Raw genomic sequence first — 17,540 nt, forward strand, 5'->3', positions numbered from 1 at the left:
TAATTCCACAATGTAACAAATATCACAAAACAAAAACAATAAAAAATAAAGACATAAAAAAAAAGTTCCAAAATTGGTACCTGAGTGTCTGTTTCCTGAGTCTCTGGTACCTGACTACCTGCCTCAGCCTCTGTGTCATCCACAACATCATCAACCAGGTTCTCCACACCATCGTAAGATATGGTCCTCACAAATGCCTCCTCCTCTGTCCGTGGAAGTAGCCCCTTCACAACTTCAAGATTCTGTTTATGGTTCAAAAAATATCAAAATAAAACCATTTAGCATTTATTACAAGCATTTATGTTAAATAATTATTCTGAACATAAGTGAAAATCATACCCGTCTAGAAAATAATGCGCTGACGTCTTTCTTCCCAATATCGCCTTTGCTCGTCCAGCTAAGCATCCTGGGGAACCGAATCCCGTGGTTCGTGCCATACCTCTTCCCAACCTCCAAAATGGCCTCGTACGCCCAATATTGTACCGCAGTGCGAAGCCATATGCCGTGTATTTGCACTCGTGCTGAACATCCGAACTCAGCTTCTTCTCGTAGTTGGCCTTCTGTTTCAACATGTCTTTCTGAAGCGAGTGCATGAGTCTGGCGAATGAGTGCTTCCCCCAAGGAATCCGGAAGAAGAACTCGAGGTCTTCCACATATCTAAGTATGTGAGGCGTAATCAGCGTGTTTGCCTCGCGGCCCAGAAGCACTGACTCCACAAACAAGCACAAGCCGAGCTTGTACAAGTCTTCCGGGTTCTGACAGTTTGTGAACTGAAGTTGGAGTGCTTCTGTCTTCACACTATCAGACCGGTTGAAATATCTGTTGATCAATCGTTCTGACCCCGAGCGCGCGACCTGCGCAGCCTTCTCCTCTTCTGTTGGCCCCGAGGAGAAGTCCAGGCCTGTAATGAGTGCAAACTCCAGCACCCCGAATCTGACCTCCTTCCAACCAACATAAAACCGCATCCTCAACTCCTCCTGAGCATCCACTTTCATTTTGTGGAGCATCAGCTGGTGAAATAACACCGAGGAGAATGTCAAGGGTACGGCATTCCAGAAGCTCCCGAAACGGCTTTCCTTCGCCGTGTTATTAAGGTTGAACTCCTCAAACCGAGCTTTGATTTTTGCAAAAATTCCAGTGCCTCTATATGTGACGCGGCCAAGAAATGCTCGGTGTCTTTGGAATAATGAGTCTGGGAGCCATCTGAAAAAACAAAAAACAAATCAATATAACTGCCAAAAAAATTAAAAAATGGTCGACATAACATCGACATCATGTCGATATTCTGTCGACATTATCAAACAGTAAGTAAACAGAAAATTTGGTCGACAAACAGTCGATATACTGTCGACATGTTGTCGACATTATCACAAAAACAGTAACAAAATAACTTTGTGGACAGCATATCGACAAACTGTCGACATCCTGTCGACATGTTGTCGACATTATCACAAAAACAGTAACAAAATAACTTTGTGGACAGCATATCGACAATCTGTCGACATCCTTATCGACAATCTGTCGACATCCTGTCGACATACAAATATATTTGCTGAAAACAACAATCGTCGACATAAGGTCGACATCATGTCGACATGCCATCGACATTATCAAACATATATCAACTACATAACAATGGTCGACAAGATATCGACATAAGGTCGATATGCTATCGACATTATAGACCTCCACTTTTATTCCAAAAAAGGTCGACATCCTATCGACATACCAATGATATCCTATCGACATACACTAACAACACAGACTCAAACACTTTCAATCTTGTCGACATTATATCGATAACCTATCGATATGTCATCGACAACTTGTTTGAACAATAAAACACTACTGATTAACATGCAGAAAAACAAGCACAAGTTCGTATACACATCCTAAAACAATCTAATCAGAATAACATACACAAATTCCCATCCAAATCTATGAAAATTCTATTTTTTAATAAGAAAAAAACTTACCTTTGACTGTTCGTGGTTTTGGGGGCTACGACCTCTGTTCTGGTTTTGGTGGCTACGACCTCTGAAAATTTGTTGGGTTCCAATGTCGGCCGTGGGTGTGGGTGGGTTGGGTTCCAATGTCGAGAGCAATAGACAGAGAAAGAGAGAAAGAGAGAACGAGAACAGTAGATAGAGAGAGGGTTGGGTCAGGGTCGTGGGTGGGTGGCCGGAGTGGGGTCGTGGTCGTGGACTGCGTTGTTGGGTCGTTGGGTCGTCGTCGTGGGGCAGCGTTCGAAAGTTGTAAACGACAGAGAGAGAAAGAGAGAGGGAAAGAGAGGGAATAGCAAACGACAGAGAGAGAAAGAGAGAGTGAAAGAGGGAAAGACGGAAAGAGAGAGAGAGAATAGGAAAATTAAATTTGAGGGGTATTTTGGGTAGAAATGAGTAATAGTGGAATTAATTTGTATAAATTAGTGGAGGGTATATATTTTGAAATGAGGTATTTTATTAGGGTCAATTAATGAAATTTCCCTAAGTATATTATGTAAATTTTTCAAGAAAATTTAATTATTTAGCTGACAATCCTGCTTGATGGGCTAACATTACGAAAAAAATGAGGATGTACACTTTCAATGTGTTCCCTTTGCTGTGCTTTATAATGACCAACCTTAGTCCTTCTAATTTCATTCCATGAAATCAAACATTGCTATATATATATAAAAAAAAAAAGTATGACAATAGTCACTAAATTCATGTTTTATTTAAAGGATAAGAGTATGGGGTTGGATAATATAATCCAAACTAATGTAAACTTTTTTAAGTTTAGAGGGATTGGATAAAATTATTCCAAACAAAGGTAAAGTTAAAATTAAAATTACGCTAAGACAATTACATATTTTTATATTACGTGAAGATTTAAAGTTTTAATAAAACTTAAGCAATTACATATAATCAAATGTAAAATAATATATAATTTTTACACCTACACTCGAAATAGTTTATGACCAGTCCTATTTTTAGGTGGGGAGACCTCCCCACTCAGTCTACATGTAGCTTCGTCCTTGATCTCAAGCTATTATTTTATCGAGGAAATTAGATTTTATACTCTTTTTATATTGTCATCTTTTATTTTTACTCTATTTTTTAAAGTCTATTATTATTACTTCTTTTTTTAAATATTGTACCAATTTTGCCCCTATCACTTCAAGATACTCTTCATGTGACTCTCTTATGTTAGGATATTTTTGGGTACAGTATATATAAAAAGAGGTATGTTTCAATTAAATAAAAATTAGAGGTAAATTTGGTTAATTAATTAATAAAAGAAGCATTTTTCAACTTACCTCTATTTTATCCCTCTTGATTGAGACTATTTTAACCTAGCAAGAGGATGGGTTAAAATAGTGCCAAGTGGACTTTTTTTTTTAAAAAAAAAAATTATATTTAAAAGATTTATATACATATAGTGCACTTTTAATGAATATTACCAGTATTATTATGAAAATTTAAATTATTATGCTTAATTTTACAATCTAATTAAAAGAATCTTTAGTGTTTGTATTATATGGTTGAGGTTGTTCTATCGAGACAAAAGAGATAAAAAAAATTGAGTTTGAGTTAGAGAGAGAAATAAAAATAATGTTAACTATACACATATTTTGGATATAGTGTAAAAAAAGAAATTTTTTTAATTAACTAGTAAAATTAAGCACATAAATTATAATTTTTCTTTTAATATCAGCCATTGGATTAAAATTTCGTTCTTAAAAAATTAATATTTTTAAAATTGACATTTAATTATAGTTATTTTTAAAGTTTCCATCAATGGGTATTACCAATTGAAAAATAATCCATATATATATATATACTAGCAAAAAGTATGTGCGAGGCACGTATACTAAATTTTATGTTAGTTTTTTTTTTCTATATTATTTAAAAGTGATACAATTAAAAATTAAAGAAAAAAATTATTAGTTATTAGGTGAGATTATTATTACGTGTATCTAAATAATATATTTTATAATTTAGATATAGTGCGTGGAATCCGTAGTCCATTGGATGCTTGGCAACATCTTCAGGCTCGATTCTAGCAGTGTTCTGAATTTACAAAATGAATATTAAGAGTATAAATAAATATACAACTCCTAAAGTCATAACCCCAAGGTGAGAGGTAAAACTGAATATTTTAAATGGAATGCCACCGGTAAGTACCTTTATTATAAAAACTAAGCTCGTTAAAAATGCGACCAGGAGAAAACAAAATATTCTCAATGGAAAAATGTTATAATTACCACTGGATGAGAAGGAAAATATGGTGCCTAAGTGTTTCTTCACACCAATAGGACCACCTCCTCCACGTGGAATACAAAATGTTTTATGAATTGAAGATTGAGATGGCAAATATCAACTCCAATCCAAATTACTGAATGAATTTCAAAATCAAAAAATAAATTAGAAATATGATAAAATAATGAATGAATGAAAAATGAAGCCAAAAAAAAAAAAAAAACTATTTTAAATGATTCGTCTATCTTTTTTAACTATTTCAAATGAATTTGTTCAATGTAATTCAACCATCTAATTATAATTTGGATGATTATCAAGGAGCATTGAAGCTTGTTTCTCATGTTTTGGTATCTTAGAACTCGATATCGATCTACTTGAGCTTGCAACCCCCTTTGATGCAATATCAATAGAAACGAAGATAATCCGCACTAAACATGTAGCAATAAATTATATATACACATAGAGTTTATAGATATTCCATTAAATTAATAAACATATATAGGGTGATATATCAAATAAAACAAGTGTACCTTAACAAAAAAAAAAAACAAATGGGTTGTACAAGTTATATTGATACTTGAAAATCTGATTTGTTTGGGCTCGGTTTTGTTCCAATCAAAAGAGGTAAATGAACCACATAATTAATTTCTTTCGTTCCGATTAGTTCTCTATTTTTGTTTCCATTGAGAAGAGATTAGAATTTGACGCCTAAATCTTGATCGGAGATTCGCCATACTCTGAGGAAATCGCTTGATGTGGCTCGGAGACGGGTTTTTGGCACTCCTTGTCTGGAATGAAGATTGTTTGGTCGGAGGGTATGGGTGTTAGAATGAGAGAGGCAGAACGGAGCAAATATCGCCATTGGAGTCGTATGTGTAGATCTCTGAACGTTTTTGCTACTTCAAAAGCTTAGTGAATAAATGATTTAACAAAAAGGAAAAGGAAGAAGAAATAGTTGGGATTTCACCAAGAACCAGGACAAAAATAGCTAAAAATAATTAAATAAAAAAAACAATATAAATAAATACATATTCATACCAAAAATTAAAAAATTTATAAATCAAGAATGCTTTAAAAAAAATCAGAAAATGTAATTCTACATAAAGCCCTAATCTATCCACTAAACTAAATTAGATTTGTATGAAGAAAAGGGATTAGGGTTTGATTCCGTCTAAATAAAGCCCCATCTTTCTACTAAACTAAACTACATTTGAAAATCAGAAGTAGATATTGGGATTTTAGTTTATTTTTGCTAAATTGGGTTTTAGTTTCGATTTCCACGTGAGATCATTTTGATTACATAGTTTAATTTGTACTTTTATTTTTTATTTATATTTATTTTAAGAAAAAATTAAAAACTTAACAGACGTTACGTTAGCTTAGGCATTCAAAATTGTTAAATAGTAATTGGAATAAAGTCACCCAAAAACTAAAATTCTGTTATATAGCTACATTTTATATAAAACAGATATATATATATAAAAATTAAATCAGAAACAAATTACAAATATCAATTCAAATATTAATGAGATTTGTTTTATTTTTATTTTATTATATATAAATAATATTTTATTATTTTATTAAATATAAATAAAAAGTCACCCATGAATTTCTCATAAACCAAGAAATTTAGTTATTTCTCATAAACCAAGAAATTTAGTTATATAGGCACACTTTATATAGAATAGATATAAATATAAGGGATTTATACTATTTTTAGATTCTATATTTTATTTTTGGTAACTATAGTTTTAAAAAAATTACTTTACACTTTGTGTTTCATATAAAATTATAATTAGGACCCTAAAATTAAAATATTTTTAAATATAACCAAAATATCTTTAGTGATTAAAAGAGTTATAATGTCTAGAGGCTAATCCACGTAGAGGGAAGGGGCAATTATCCCTCTTAAAAAAAATGTATATATATTTTAGTTAGTTAGACAATAATAATAATTAGAGCTGGAAGCAAATTTATAAGGTGAAGAATAGATTTAAGAATTGTACTGAGCTTCGTAATTGTTCTACTTTGCTATACAAAATTAATGCAAGAGACAATATATATATGCTTAGCCTCCCTAGAATCAAAGTTGTTTTGAGGAAAGAAGTGTAAGAAAGGCTTAACCTTCGAAAGCATCGTTTTATTCTTTGGTTGGCTATGCTTGATTACAAACAGAAGAGAAATTGTACAAGATGGGTTCTATTTTGGACCCATGGTGGGTAATGTGTAGAAGCCAAGAAGAGACGATTCAACACCTTTTCTTTTTCTGTCCTAGCAACAGAATACGTATAGAAGTGCTCAAAATTTGGCTGAACTAGAAGACTTAAGTGTTCATGATTTAGCAGCTTATAAAATGGATAAGGAAGAGGAAGAGTTCGAAGAGCAAAAAATAGGTGCTTGCTTCTGTTATGGCAGCAACAATATAACACGTTTGGAAAGCGAGGAGTCAAGCTTATTGGCCCCAAATTAGTGTAATGGGGGCTTCAGTAATTAGTGTAATGGGGGCTTCAGAATAGAAATTCAAATACCAAAAAATACATCTAGTATAGATAGAGATTGGATTTCTCAATTGTAAATGATAGTGGAGTTGGAGCTTTCAGGCTATTTGTTCAATATACCTTGGTGATTCATAAAAAAAATGTGATTAAGCTCACTTACAAATATAATAGAATTCAAAGCTTCAAACCCTGAAAGCATTTTTTTTTAATATTTAAAATTTACTTTTTGAACCATGATCATGAAGCAAATTTTTTATTATGTTATTTTTTAAAAAAATTATATTTAATACTATAATGATAAACTTGTAACCCCTCAACTTAAATTTTGGATCCATCATTGCTTTGGTCCCTACATTTTAGTATAACTAGTGGAGTCTCACGTGCTTCGCACGTGTAGCTCATTTAGGCACAATTATTTTAAAAAAATAATTAATATTTTATCTACAGAATTTATAACACTATCAAATTGTATACTCTAAAATATACATTATGGTGATAAAATTTTGTGAACTCTTCAATTTACAAACATATAGTACTTTTGTTAACTTTTGTTCTTTTTTATCATTTCACAGTTCATGTGTCGTTGTAAATTAATTACTTTTCTCCTGAATATTGACCACTACTAAATTATGCCTCTTCTTAAAAAAATTAATTAAATATTTTTTTTCTAATAATTAAAAAAATCCAACCAAAAATATATTATTGTTGATTCATATAAGAAATTTACACCTTCAATTCTTATGTTTTGAGAATAGCAATTTAGTACGTAAAGAATATGAATATGATTGGTAAATATGAAAAAAAATTAAATCTGATTTGTTTAAGTGAACTTAATTTTTGAAAGAAAGAATTTTAAATATTTAATATTACTTTTTAAAATAATAGTTATTAGATATAATAGTATTATTTTTAAAATCTAATATAATTTCTAATACTAAAGGGAATATAGGCTTTTAAAAAAAATATTCATAAATCACAAAATATATATGTGTTATCAATTTAATTATATATACACATATATAATTTTTTTTTATTATATTATATGCTTATTAATATATAGGCATGGTTTCATTCAAAATATATATATATATAGAGGTATGGTTATATAAATAATAATTATTAGTAAAATTAGCTTAAAAAATAAAGAGGCATTATTTATTTGAAAATATACTTATTGATAGCAATAAAAAAAAAACATAAGACAAAATAATCATTTTCACAAATATTTACAAAAAATAAAATGTTAATTAGGGAGAAGCTTAGTTTAGAAAAATAAATAAATAAATAAATAAATAAATAGTGTACATGTTTCAATTGCTTAGTTAAAATTTTTTATGCTTGAATATATAGTAAAGGCTAATTTTGTAATTCAATTAGTGAAAGCCCAAAAAGCTATTCTCACTTTTATATAGGTTATAGATAACACTAATTTTTTTAAAAGAAAAATACAAGTAAATGACCCTATTTTTAATTTTATAGATAGTTAATGTCCTTTTTTTAAAATAATAAAACAAATGTCATTTTTTACTTTTTAATACCTAAAATACCCTTCATTATATAAAATGTATTATATGTTTTATTCCTTTAATAGAAATTATGAAAAAAATAGATCAAAACCACTCTACTAAATTTTTGTCAACTATTTTTTCATTATATAAAATGTATTATATGTTTTGTTCTTTTAGATTTTGCTGTTGTTGTTGGTGTCTAATATGTTATTTAAGCATGTAATTAGTTTTTTTATTAATATATCGTATGATATACAAAACAATATACCTTAAACTAATATACATATATCACAAACTTAAACCAATATACTATAAAATGAATTGTTTTTCACAATATACAGTAACATACAAAAACTTATACCACAATCATAAGCAAATATACCATAGTCAAAAATTAATATACCACCAGCATAGTGAAAAAACATTATACAAAAAACATAATTTAATATTCCATAAGTTTTTTTTTCTTGTTTTTTCTTCATGAAATACCAATGAACATAAAATTAATATACCTCAGTCAAATATTAATATACCTCATACTTAAATTAATATTTAATAGTTTTTTTTTCCTTTCTATCCTTCACGATATACATATCACATACAAATGATATATCTTAGACCAATATAAATATACCATAAACTTAAACTAATATACTATTAATTATTAAATAATTTTTTTTTCACGATATACAATAGCATATAAAAATTATATTCTGCAATCATAAACATAAATATTACGGTGAAAAATTAATATACTACCAGTATAGTGGAAAATATATATATACCAAAAACTTAATTTAATATTCCACATGTTTTTTTTCTTTTTCTTTCCTTCATGATATACTAATGAACATAAAGACAATATTTCCTAGTGAAATATAACTATACCTCAAACTTAAACTAATATTCCATATTTTTTAATTTCTGTCTTTCGTTCATTATATACCATAGCAAATTAAAATAATATACTACAATCTTAAACTAATATACTACCTTTCAGTTATTTCAAAAATATATATAAATATATGTATACTACCTTTTAGTTTTTTTAATATATTATTGCACATAAAAACGATATACTATTGTGCAAAATAACTATACCAAATACTTAATTATTCAAGGTTATTATTGTAATTTCATTATCAAACTTTTAACAGAATGGACATTTTGTTAATTTTTTTTAAAAATGGACATTCATTAACTTTATTGTTAGATTTAAGGTCATTTTGCATCTTCGCCCTTTTTAAAATTTTATTTTGGACCTCACTTTATTTTTCAAAAAAAGAAAATAAGAAGAACAAGAAGAAGTTAAAATTAGGAACAAAAATCCATTTTTGATCAAAATATTTTCAAATATAACAAAACTACTTTTCAATTTATAGTTGAATGAATGACTTAACAAAAATAAAACTTTTAGTGTACAAAGTAATAATGAAAGTTTTGGTGAACCGTATGAACTCCTCATCTTCGATAATGTTCTCATTTCTTTTGAATTGCTTCATTACTTGAAGAGGAAGAGGGAAGGAAAAGAGGGTTTTATAACTTTAAAGCTAGACATGTGTAAAGCTTACAACAGAATAAAGTAGAATTTCTTAGAGGCTATGCTCCGTAAGTTAGGATTTGAGATCTGGTGGATCCATTTACTGTTGAAGTATGTGTCTTCTACCCGTTCTACGGTGGTTCATGGAGATCGTGAGATGGGACCAATTCTACCTTTTCGGGGTATAAGACAAGGGGACCCCTCTCCCCGTACCTCTTCATTTTGTGCACAAAAGGCCTTTCCGCTTTAATTTGTCGTTTTGAAAAATGAGGCCTTTTACATGGCTGTAAGTTCGCTAATGGGGCTCCTCGAATATCCTACATGCTATTTGCTGATGATAGCTACCTTTGTTGCAAGGTAACCTTATCGGAAGCTACACGAATTCAAGAAGATTTGGGCAAATTTGAAGCAGCTTCTGATCAGAAAGTTAATCTCTCTAAGTCCTCCATTTTTTTCAGTACGAACACGACCTTGGCAACTCGTAACAGCATCAGTAATTTGCTTGGCATGACAATTGCGGGAGATAACATTTTGTACTTAGGCTTGCCGAGTACTATGTCTAGGAACAAGTCGGCAGTGCTGGGATTTCTAAAGGAAAGAGCTTGAAAACATATTCAAGAGTGGGAATCGTAGTTTTTCTCTCGAGTAGGGAAGGAAGTTCTCATTAAGATAGTCTCTCAATCCCTTCCAAGTTATGCGATAAGTTTGTTTTACTTCCTTTAGACATTACTCGTGATATGGAGAGGGTGATGTCTAAGTTTTGATGGCAATCCTCTGGTAATACTGAGAAAGGAATTCACTGGCAATCTTGAAATCCACTTTGAGTTCATAAAACAAAGGGTGGAATGGGTTTTCGTCACCTTTAGAATTTTAATTTGGCTTTATTAGAAAAATAAGGTTGGCGCTTGATTTCTCGACCGACTCTTTGGTGGTAAAAGTATTTTAAGGCAAGGTACTTTCCCAATGTTTCTTACCTCAACTCTTCACTAAGAAACAATCCTAGTATTGTGTGGCGCAGCGTTTGGGAAGCACAACAACTAGTTTGCAAGAGCATTCGCTGGTATGTGGGGAATGGTCGTGATATTAAAGTAGTTCATGACCCTTGGCTGCCTTGTAATAACAATCCATTTATCATTTCCTTGCACCCAAATTTGATGAGCGCTACTGCACACAATCTGATGAGAATAAATGGTGGGGGTTGGGATGTGGAGCTTTTGGAGGATATGTTTGTAGCCAGAGACATAGAGCTTATTAGAAGCACACTTTAGCTTCCTTCTTTTCCCGAATATAGTTTGACTTGGTATTATGCAACTTCAGGCTTATACTCGGTAAAAAGCACCTACAAACTATTCCAAAATGTTCATGGCAAATGGAAAAATATTGAAATTGATGCTTCTAAATTTTGAACTTTATTTTGGCACTTAAATGTACCTCCCAAGGTTAAGAACACTGTTTGGCATGCAAGAAGTAATTGTCTTCCAACTTTATGTCGCTTGCAAATGAAGAGAGTCAATGTTAGCTCTATTTGCCTTGTTTGTAGGTTGGAAGAAGAGACCATTATGCATGCTTTAGTGACATGTCCGGGTGTTAAACAAGTTTGGAATCAGGTGGATATTGGCACATCAGTTCCAGAGGGTTGTTCTTTTTTGGACGGGTGCATTCTGGTTTTTTTGGTGTAGATCGGACAACAAGCTCTTACTATCGACACTCTGCTAGGCAATTTGGAGTGCCAGGAACGACCTTGTTTGGCATAAGAAGGTGGTGGGAGTGGATGATATTGTAGTATTAGCAAAAGATTATCTTGATTAATGGACAAGTGCTAACAACTCTCTTATTGAGTCGTCATGGTCTGATTTGCAGATGAGTGATGGTGTTGAGCAATGGTCCACTCCAAATGAAAATAGTATCAAGATCAATGTGGACGCTGGTATATTTAAAGGGTGAAGCAGTTATGGTATTGGATTAGTAGCACAAGACCACCATGGATATTTTGTAGAAGACCGAATTGATTACTTTTTGGGGCTACAACTCCTAAACTGGTTGAAGCGATTAGTGTCCGTGAAGCCTTGAGTTGGCCCAAAGAACACGCCTGGCAAGAAGTGGTCATTGAAATCGACTGCTTAACCGTGATTTAAGCTCTTCGTAGTTCAGTTCAAATAATTATATTGTTTGGTCAAATTATTTCTCATTGTAAACAACTCTCTATTGAGTTGCAAAATATTTCTGTTCTATTTGTAAATCGATCAGCTAATGTGGTAGCTCAGAGTTTTGCATGAGCTTCTATATTATTCCTTAATTGTTGTTGCGCTGTAGAGTGTGTTCTTACTGAGTTGTTACATTGTTTGAAAATAGATTTTGTTGGTTAATAATATCACATGTTCCATTCAAAAAAAAATTAATTATTAAAAATTTATATTTAAATGATACTTTGTTACAACATAGAATTGCAAAAATTGTGTAAGGTTATATACTAAAAATATAGTGTTTAAAATGGTATAACTCTAATTATAATTAAAAGTATTTTAGTCATATTTACAAATATTTTGATCTTAGGGTCCTTATTGTTACGGAACGGTCATTGTTGCTGTTTATCATAGAAATCCCAATCTTACTTCAGTGTATCATAATATACATTTAGGTACCCAAACCCCTTTTTTATTGCTCATCTTAGGCCACTCCCATCTGATGCATCAAAACCTTAAGAGAGGCATAAAAAGATACATTCAATCAGATGCATCAAAGACATGTATAACATAAAAATCCTTTGAAATTCTATGAATGTAGAGAAGCATTTAAGGTTCTTTATATATTATTTTACTATATATTTTCATGTCTTTATACTTTCTCTCTTCCACTAACGACTTTTTAATTATTCTTCATAAAGAAATTATAAAAGGACTGATGGATGATCTAATGTAAAAAATTTAATGTAGAGTTTTGATATTGATGTGAGTGGCCTTAATCTATACTATATAGCGGACTAAATTTATGGAAGATGAAAGTTAAAAACTGATAAGGAAAAATCAAAGCGATTGAGCTAAAAAAACTTTGTCGTTGTTGTTGTTTTTTTTTTTAAAAAAAAAAAGAAAGAAAAACCATAAAATATTATTTAATTCATAAGAGCCATATTGTGTTAATTAAGCCAAATCAATCGAGCTAATTATTTCAATCGAGATGTACTTTGTTTTTTTCATTTATTTTGCAAAACATCCGTAATGGTGTCAAATTAATGAAAATATTTGCTACATACAGCGTTGGTCATAATGAACAATTGTCGTCGTTCGGCGAATGTTATAATAGATAACTCATTGTCGTTAGCTTGTCATGTCATACATTGAAATTTATGTTAGTACGACGCTAAAGTTGAACTTAAACGCTCTTTGTAATATATGAAAAAAAATTGTCACCGCACTTTTGATCATAATAGATTTGGTTTGTTATTTTATGTAGTTCTTCTTATACCTTAGTCATTCTTTATAATGAGTTTGAAATGTATTTTCGTGTTCGGCTAATACTCTTCATAAATTGACATGATTTATGAGTCGTTCTTCATTAAAATTAGTTCTATAACTAAATGTTTTCGTTCATTGTCGTTTATGTAATGTAATGTCATGCTTATTACATAATCACCCTACTCTTCATAAATCGACGATAATAATTCTTATAATGCAACTTTGTTTGTTGTTTTTAGTACTTCTTTAATTTAGATAATTCTTTATCAAGAATAAGAATTGTTTCTCCTTTGCAACGAAACTTCTTCGCTATAATGTGTTTTTTCGTGTCGTAGCAACGCGAGAAGCAATGGTGGAAAAAGATGCAAGGACTAATGGAAACTCAATGAAGCTATATTACTAAGCAATTTTGTAAGAGTGATTAGGAGATGAACACTTTCAAATAATTATAAGAGTAATATGCTAATCATTCGCAAAGCTCCTGGTGGGTGATATGCACCAATAATAACAATGCTTTTATTTTAGTTTATAGTGACTATAAGTTTATACAAGACTGAAAATGATTTAATTATAGCATAGCACCACACCCAAAAATAGCCTATCCCCAATTTTCACGTCAATAAATAAATACTACCTAGTCTTTTCTTTTCCTATCTAACTAACTTGTTTTATATATAGATTTGATCACATTAAAACATCATTTATTAAATTACCAAAATACTGAAATATAAATCTCACAACCATCAAACTTATTTTTATTATTTTAAAAAAAAAAACCATTGTTCTGTTACCTCTGTTTATTCCTTCTCAATCTCCTCAAAACCTTTACTAACTAATTATTGTAACAAATACAATAATAAACTTAAACTTAAATTAAATTACAGTTTTATATCAATAAGTTACAAAACTACTTTTTTAAGTGACAAAAATTATCTTCCCACACATAGATAATATACTATTGAATGTCAATTAAGAAAATAATAATTTACTTTGGCCACCTTTGGTAAATATTTTAATTTTTAATTTTGTAATCACAAAAATAAAAGTGGAATTTTAGTTTACAAAAAAATAAAAAATAAAAGTGTGTTAGATAACTACTTTTATTTTTGTAATTATAAAATAAAAATTAAAAATGTATTTTATAACTATTTCTTTTACATGTCTAGGTTCAGGTTTGGGGTTCGGGTCTGGTTTCGTGTCTGAGTCAAGGTCCGTGTTGGGGTCCACAATACAAGTTAGGGTTCGAGTTCAGGGTCCGGCTACGAGGCCGGGTTTGGATCCGAGTCATGGTACGAGTCTAGAGTTCGGGTCTAGTTCTCGGTTTGAGTCCAGGTCTGGGTTCGGTGTTCAGGGTTTAGGTCAGTGTCCGTGTCCGGTCATGGTCCAGGTACGGGTTCAAGGTCTGGGTCCAGGGTTTGGGGTCTAGGTCCAGGGTCCAATGTCCAGTGTTTGTGCCCAGGGTCTAGGTTCGGGTGCAGGTGCAAGGTCTAGGTTCGAGTCTAGAGTCTTGGTTGAGGGGCTTGAAGTCATGGTCCAGGGTCAGGATTCGAGTCCGAGTTTGGGATTCGGGTTTGGGTTGTCGTCCAGGGCCGGGATCCAAGGTTTAGGGCCCAGGTCCAGGTTTGGGTCGGGGTCGAGTCTGGCTCTGAGGTTGGGGTTGGGGTTAGGGTCCGAGTCTGGGGCCTGGTTCGGGTCCAAGTTTGGGTATGGGTTGTGGCCGAATTCGGGTTGTGGCCAAGTCTAGGTCCGGGGTCAGATTCGAAAATATTAAGGGAAACTTACAAAAATACTGTTTTTTTTCCCAAGTTTTACAATAATACTGCGACACGGCAATAATTTCTTTTTTACTGTCCAAACCCCTTTTTTTTTTCTTTCATACTGTCCAAACCTAAAATATTTATTTTTATACTGTTAACAGTAATAAAGCACAAACGGCACCTCCTTCGTGGTTGGGGACGGACAAATCAACACCAGAATCATAGAAACACCAGGAAAAAACCATAAAATCTGGCAAAGAGAAAAAAAATTACTAAATCAACAACAATCCTATAGAAAAACATAAGAAAACACTACTAAAACAATACAAAAAAACTACAGAATATATAAAATAAAATAAAAAAAAAAAAAAAAAAAAAAAAACAAGCATAAAAAAACTTTAGAATAGTAGTATTTCGATCGGGTGTACTTGGATTCCCATCCTATAAGAAAACATAAGAAAACACTACTAAAACAACACAAAAAAAAAATTAAGAACATAAACAACAAGCATAAAAAAACATTAAAACTAAAATAATGAAATGACACACCTCGACAACCCTTTTCCTAATTATGTCTTCGAACAGATCAGTTGATTGAACAATCTTCACTTGGTATTTACTCTTTCCCTAAGAGTTAACAAAATAAAACTAAAACAACAACAAGACACAGAGTCAAACAAACAGAAAACTATAAAATAAGACTAACAAAAAAAACATGCAAGAAAAAAAAATACTAAATATAATCAACTTGAAAAAACTCTTAAAACAACACAAGATCAATAGAAAAAAAACCTTATCAGATTTGGGAGACTTTTGAACTTTCTTTCGGCTGTTTGCAACAAACAGAAAACTATAAAATAAGACTAACAAAAAAAAAACATGCAAGAAAAAAAAAATAGGAAATATAATCAACTTGAAAAAACTCGTAAAACAACACAAGAACAATAGAAAAAAAACCTTATCAGATTTGGGAGACTTTTGAACTTTCTTTCGGCTGTTTGCATCTTTTATATATATGCTTGTCTATCTTCACTGATCTAAAGAAAACTCAATGTCAAATTAAGTTTTTCTTTTAAACCCCTTATATATAGATGGAGAAAAGGTTGAGATAGAAAAATATTTGTGCTACAGGAAAAGGACAGTCAAGAAGAAAAAAAAAAAGAAACGTATAGAGAGAGAGAGAGAGAGAGAGAGAGAGAGAGAGAGAGAGAGAGAGAGAGAGAGAGAGAGAGAGAGAGAGAAGGAAAAGAAGAGAGGAAGTGAAAGAGTTTAGGAGGTGGGTTTTGCTAGTGAAGCACTAAACAAGATCTTATGCCTTATAGTAATAGAGACACAAGGATAAAGGAGAGAGAGAAACATATTTTTTTTACATGCAAAGAGGGGAGTTTTATGAAAAAGAAAATTATGTTATAAAATAATATAATATAATATAAAGTAGATGAGAAGAAAGAAGAAAAAGATGAAGAGAGAAAGAGAAAGTGAATGAGAATTTCTGAGTTGTTTATTCCAATGGGGTGAACCCCTATTTATACAAATACAAGAGTGAGATATTAAGAAACTAAGAAAAAGGGAAACTAAGGAAAAGAGGAATGTTGATTACAATTCATGGTAATAAATAAAAGATTTGGACATCCACATAATTATTAATATTTATAACACTCCCCCTTGGATGTCCATAATAACTGCCTTATTAAAAATCTTGCTGAAAACTTGAACAAAGGAAAAAGAGTATAGTGTAAACTAACTCCCCCTCAGTTAGGCATTTGTGGAGATCTTCTAATCGACGAATTTCGATCTTGTCTGCCGTCTTCTCAAATGTTGATGTTGGTAATAACTTTGTGAATAAGTTTGTAAGATTGACACTTGATTGAATATGTTGAACACCAATATGCATTTTCTTGAAGCGTATAAAGAAGAATTTCGTGAATGTGTTCTAACTCTATCTCCTTCAATGTACCTCCTTTTAGTTGAACGATGCAAGCAGTATTATCCATAGAGAATTGCTTGGGTTGATACTTCTTTATTGAGTGCAATTCATATGTTTCCCGAATATGCTATGCCAATGATCTCACTCACAGACATTCTCTACTTGCTTCATAAAATGCAAGTATGTTAACATGATTTATAGTTGCCTCGTTAAAAATCTTGCCAGAAAAACCCAGTAGGACAAAATCTGAGCTAGGGAAAAGAGTACAATATATATTTCATATTCATAATTATTTGCAAGTTGCCTCGTTAAAAACCTTGCCAGGAAAACCCATTGGGACAAAACCTGAACTAAGGGAAAAAGAGTGCAACATGAATATGTCTCCCCCTCATGCACATATGATCCATAATTCTTTTGGTGATAATATATCTCATAAGATTATTGTTATCACTTTTAAAATATCACCATATATAATCTTTGATCATATATTTTCTATAACTCTTCCAGAGTATGTATGGACTTCTAAATTATAGATAAGGGGTTCGTGGAACATTAGTCTTTATCCAACTAATTGTATCATTCATGTGTGTACACAATTTTGTTCATACGAAAATTTA

At 31.4% G+C, this 17,540-nt stretch overlaps 1 long non-coding RNA gene across 1 annotated transcript; it reads right to left on the minus strand.

The window, feature by feature from the left end:
• Positions 1 to 13,493: 13,493 nt before the first annotated feature.
• Positions 13,494 to 17,334, minus strand: LOC133032473 (uncharacterized). Its single transcript, XR_009685109.1, has 3 exons — positions 15,789 to 17,334; positions 15,546 to 15,623; positions 13,494 to 15,246 (listed from the first exon to the last, which is right to left on the minus strand). It is a non-coding gene; the product is annotated as an uncharacterized LOC133032473 (long non-coding RNA).
• Positions 17,335 to 17,540: the final 206 nt, after the last annotated feature.

Source organism: Cannabis sativa, chromosome X (assembly GCF_029168945.1).
Source record: "Cannabis sativa cultivar Pink pepper isolate KNU-18-1 chromosome X, ASM2916894v1, whole genome shotgun sequence".
Lineage (NCBI taxonomy): Eukaryota > Viridiplantae > Streptophyta > Magnoliopsida > Rosales > Cannabaceae > Cannabis > Cannabis sativa.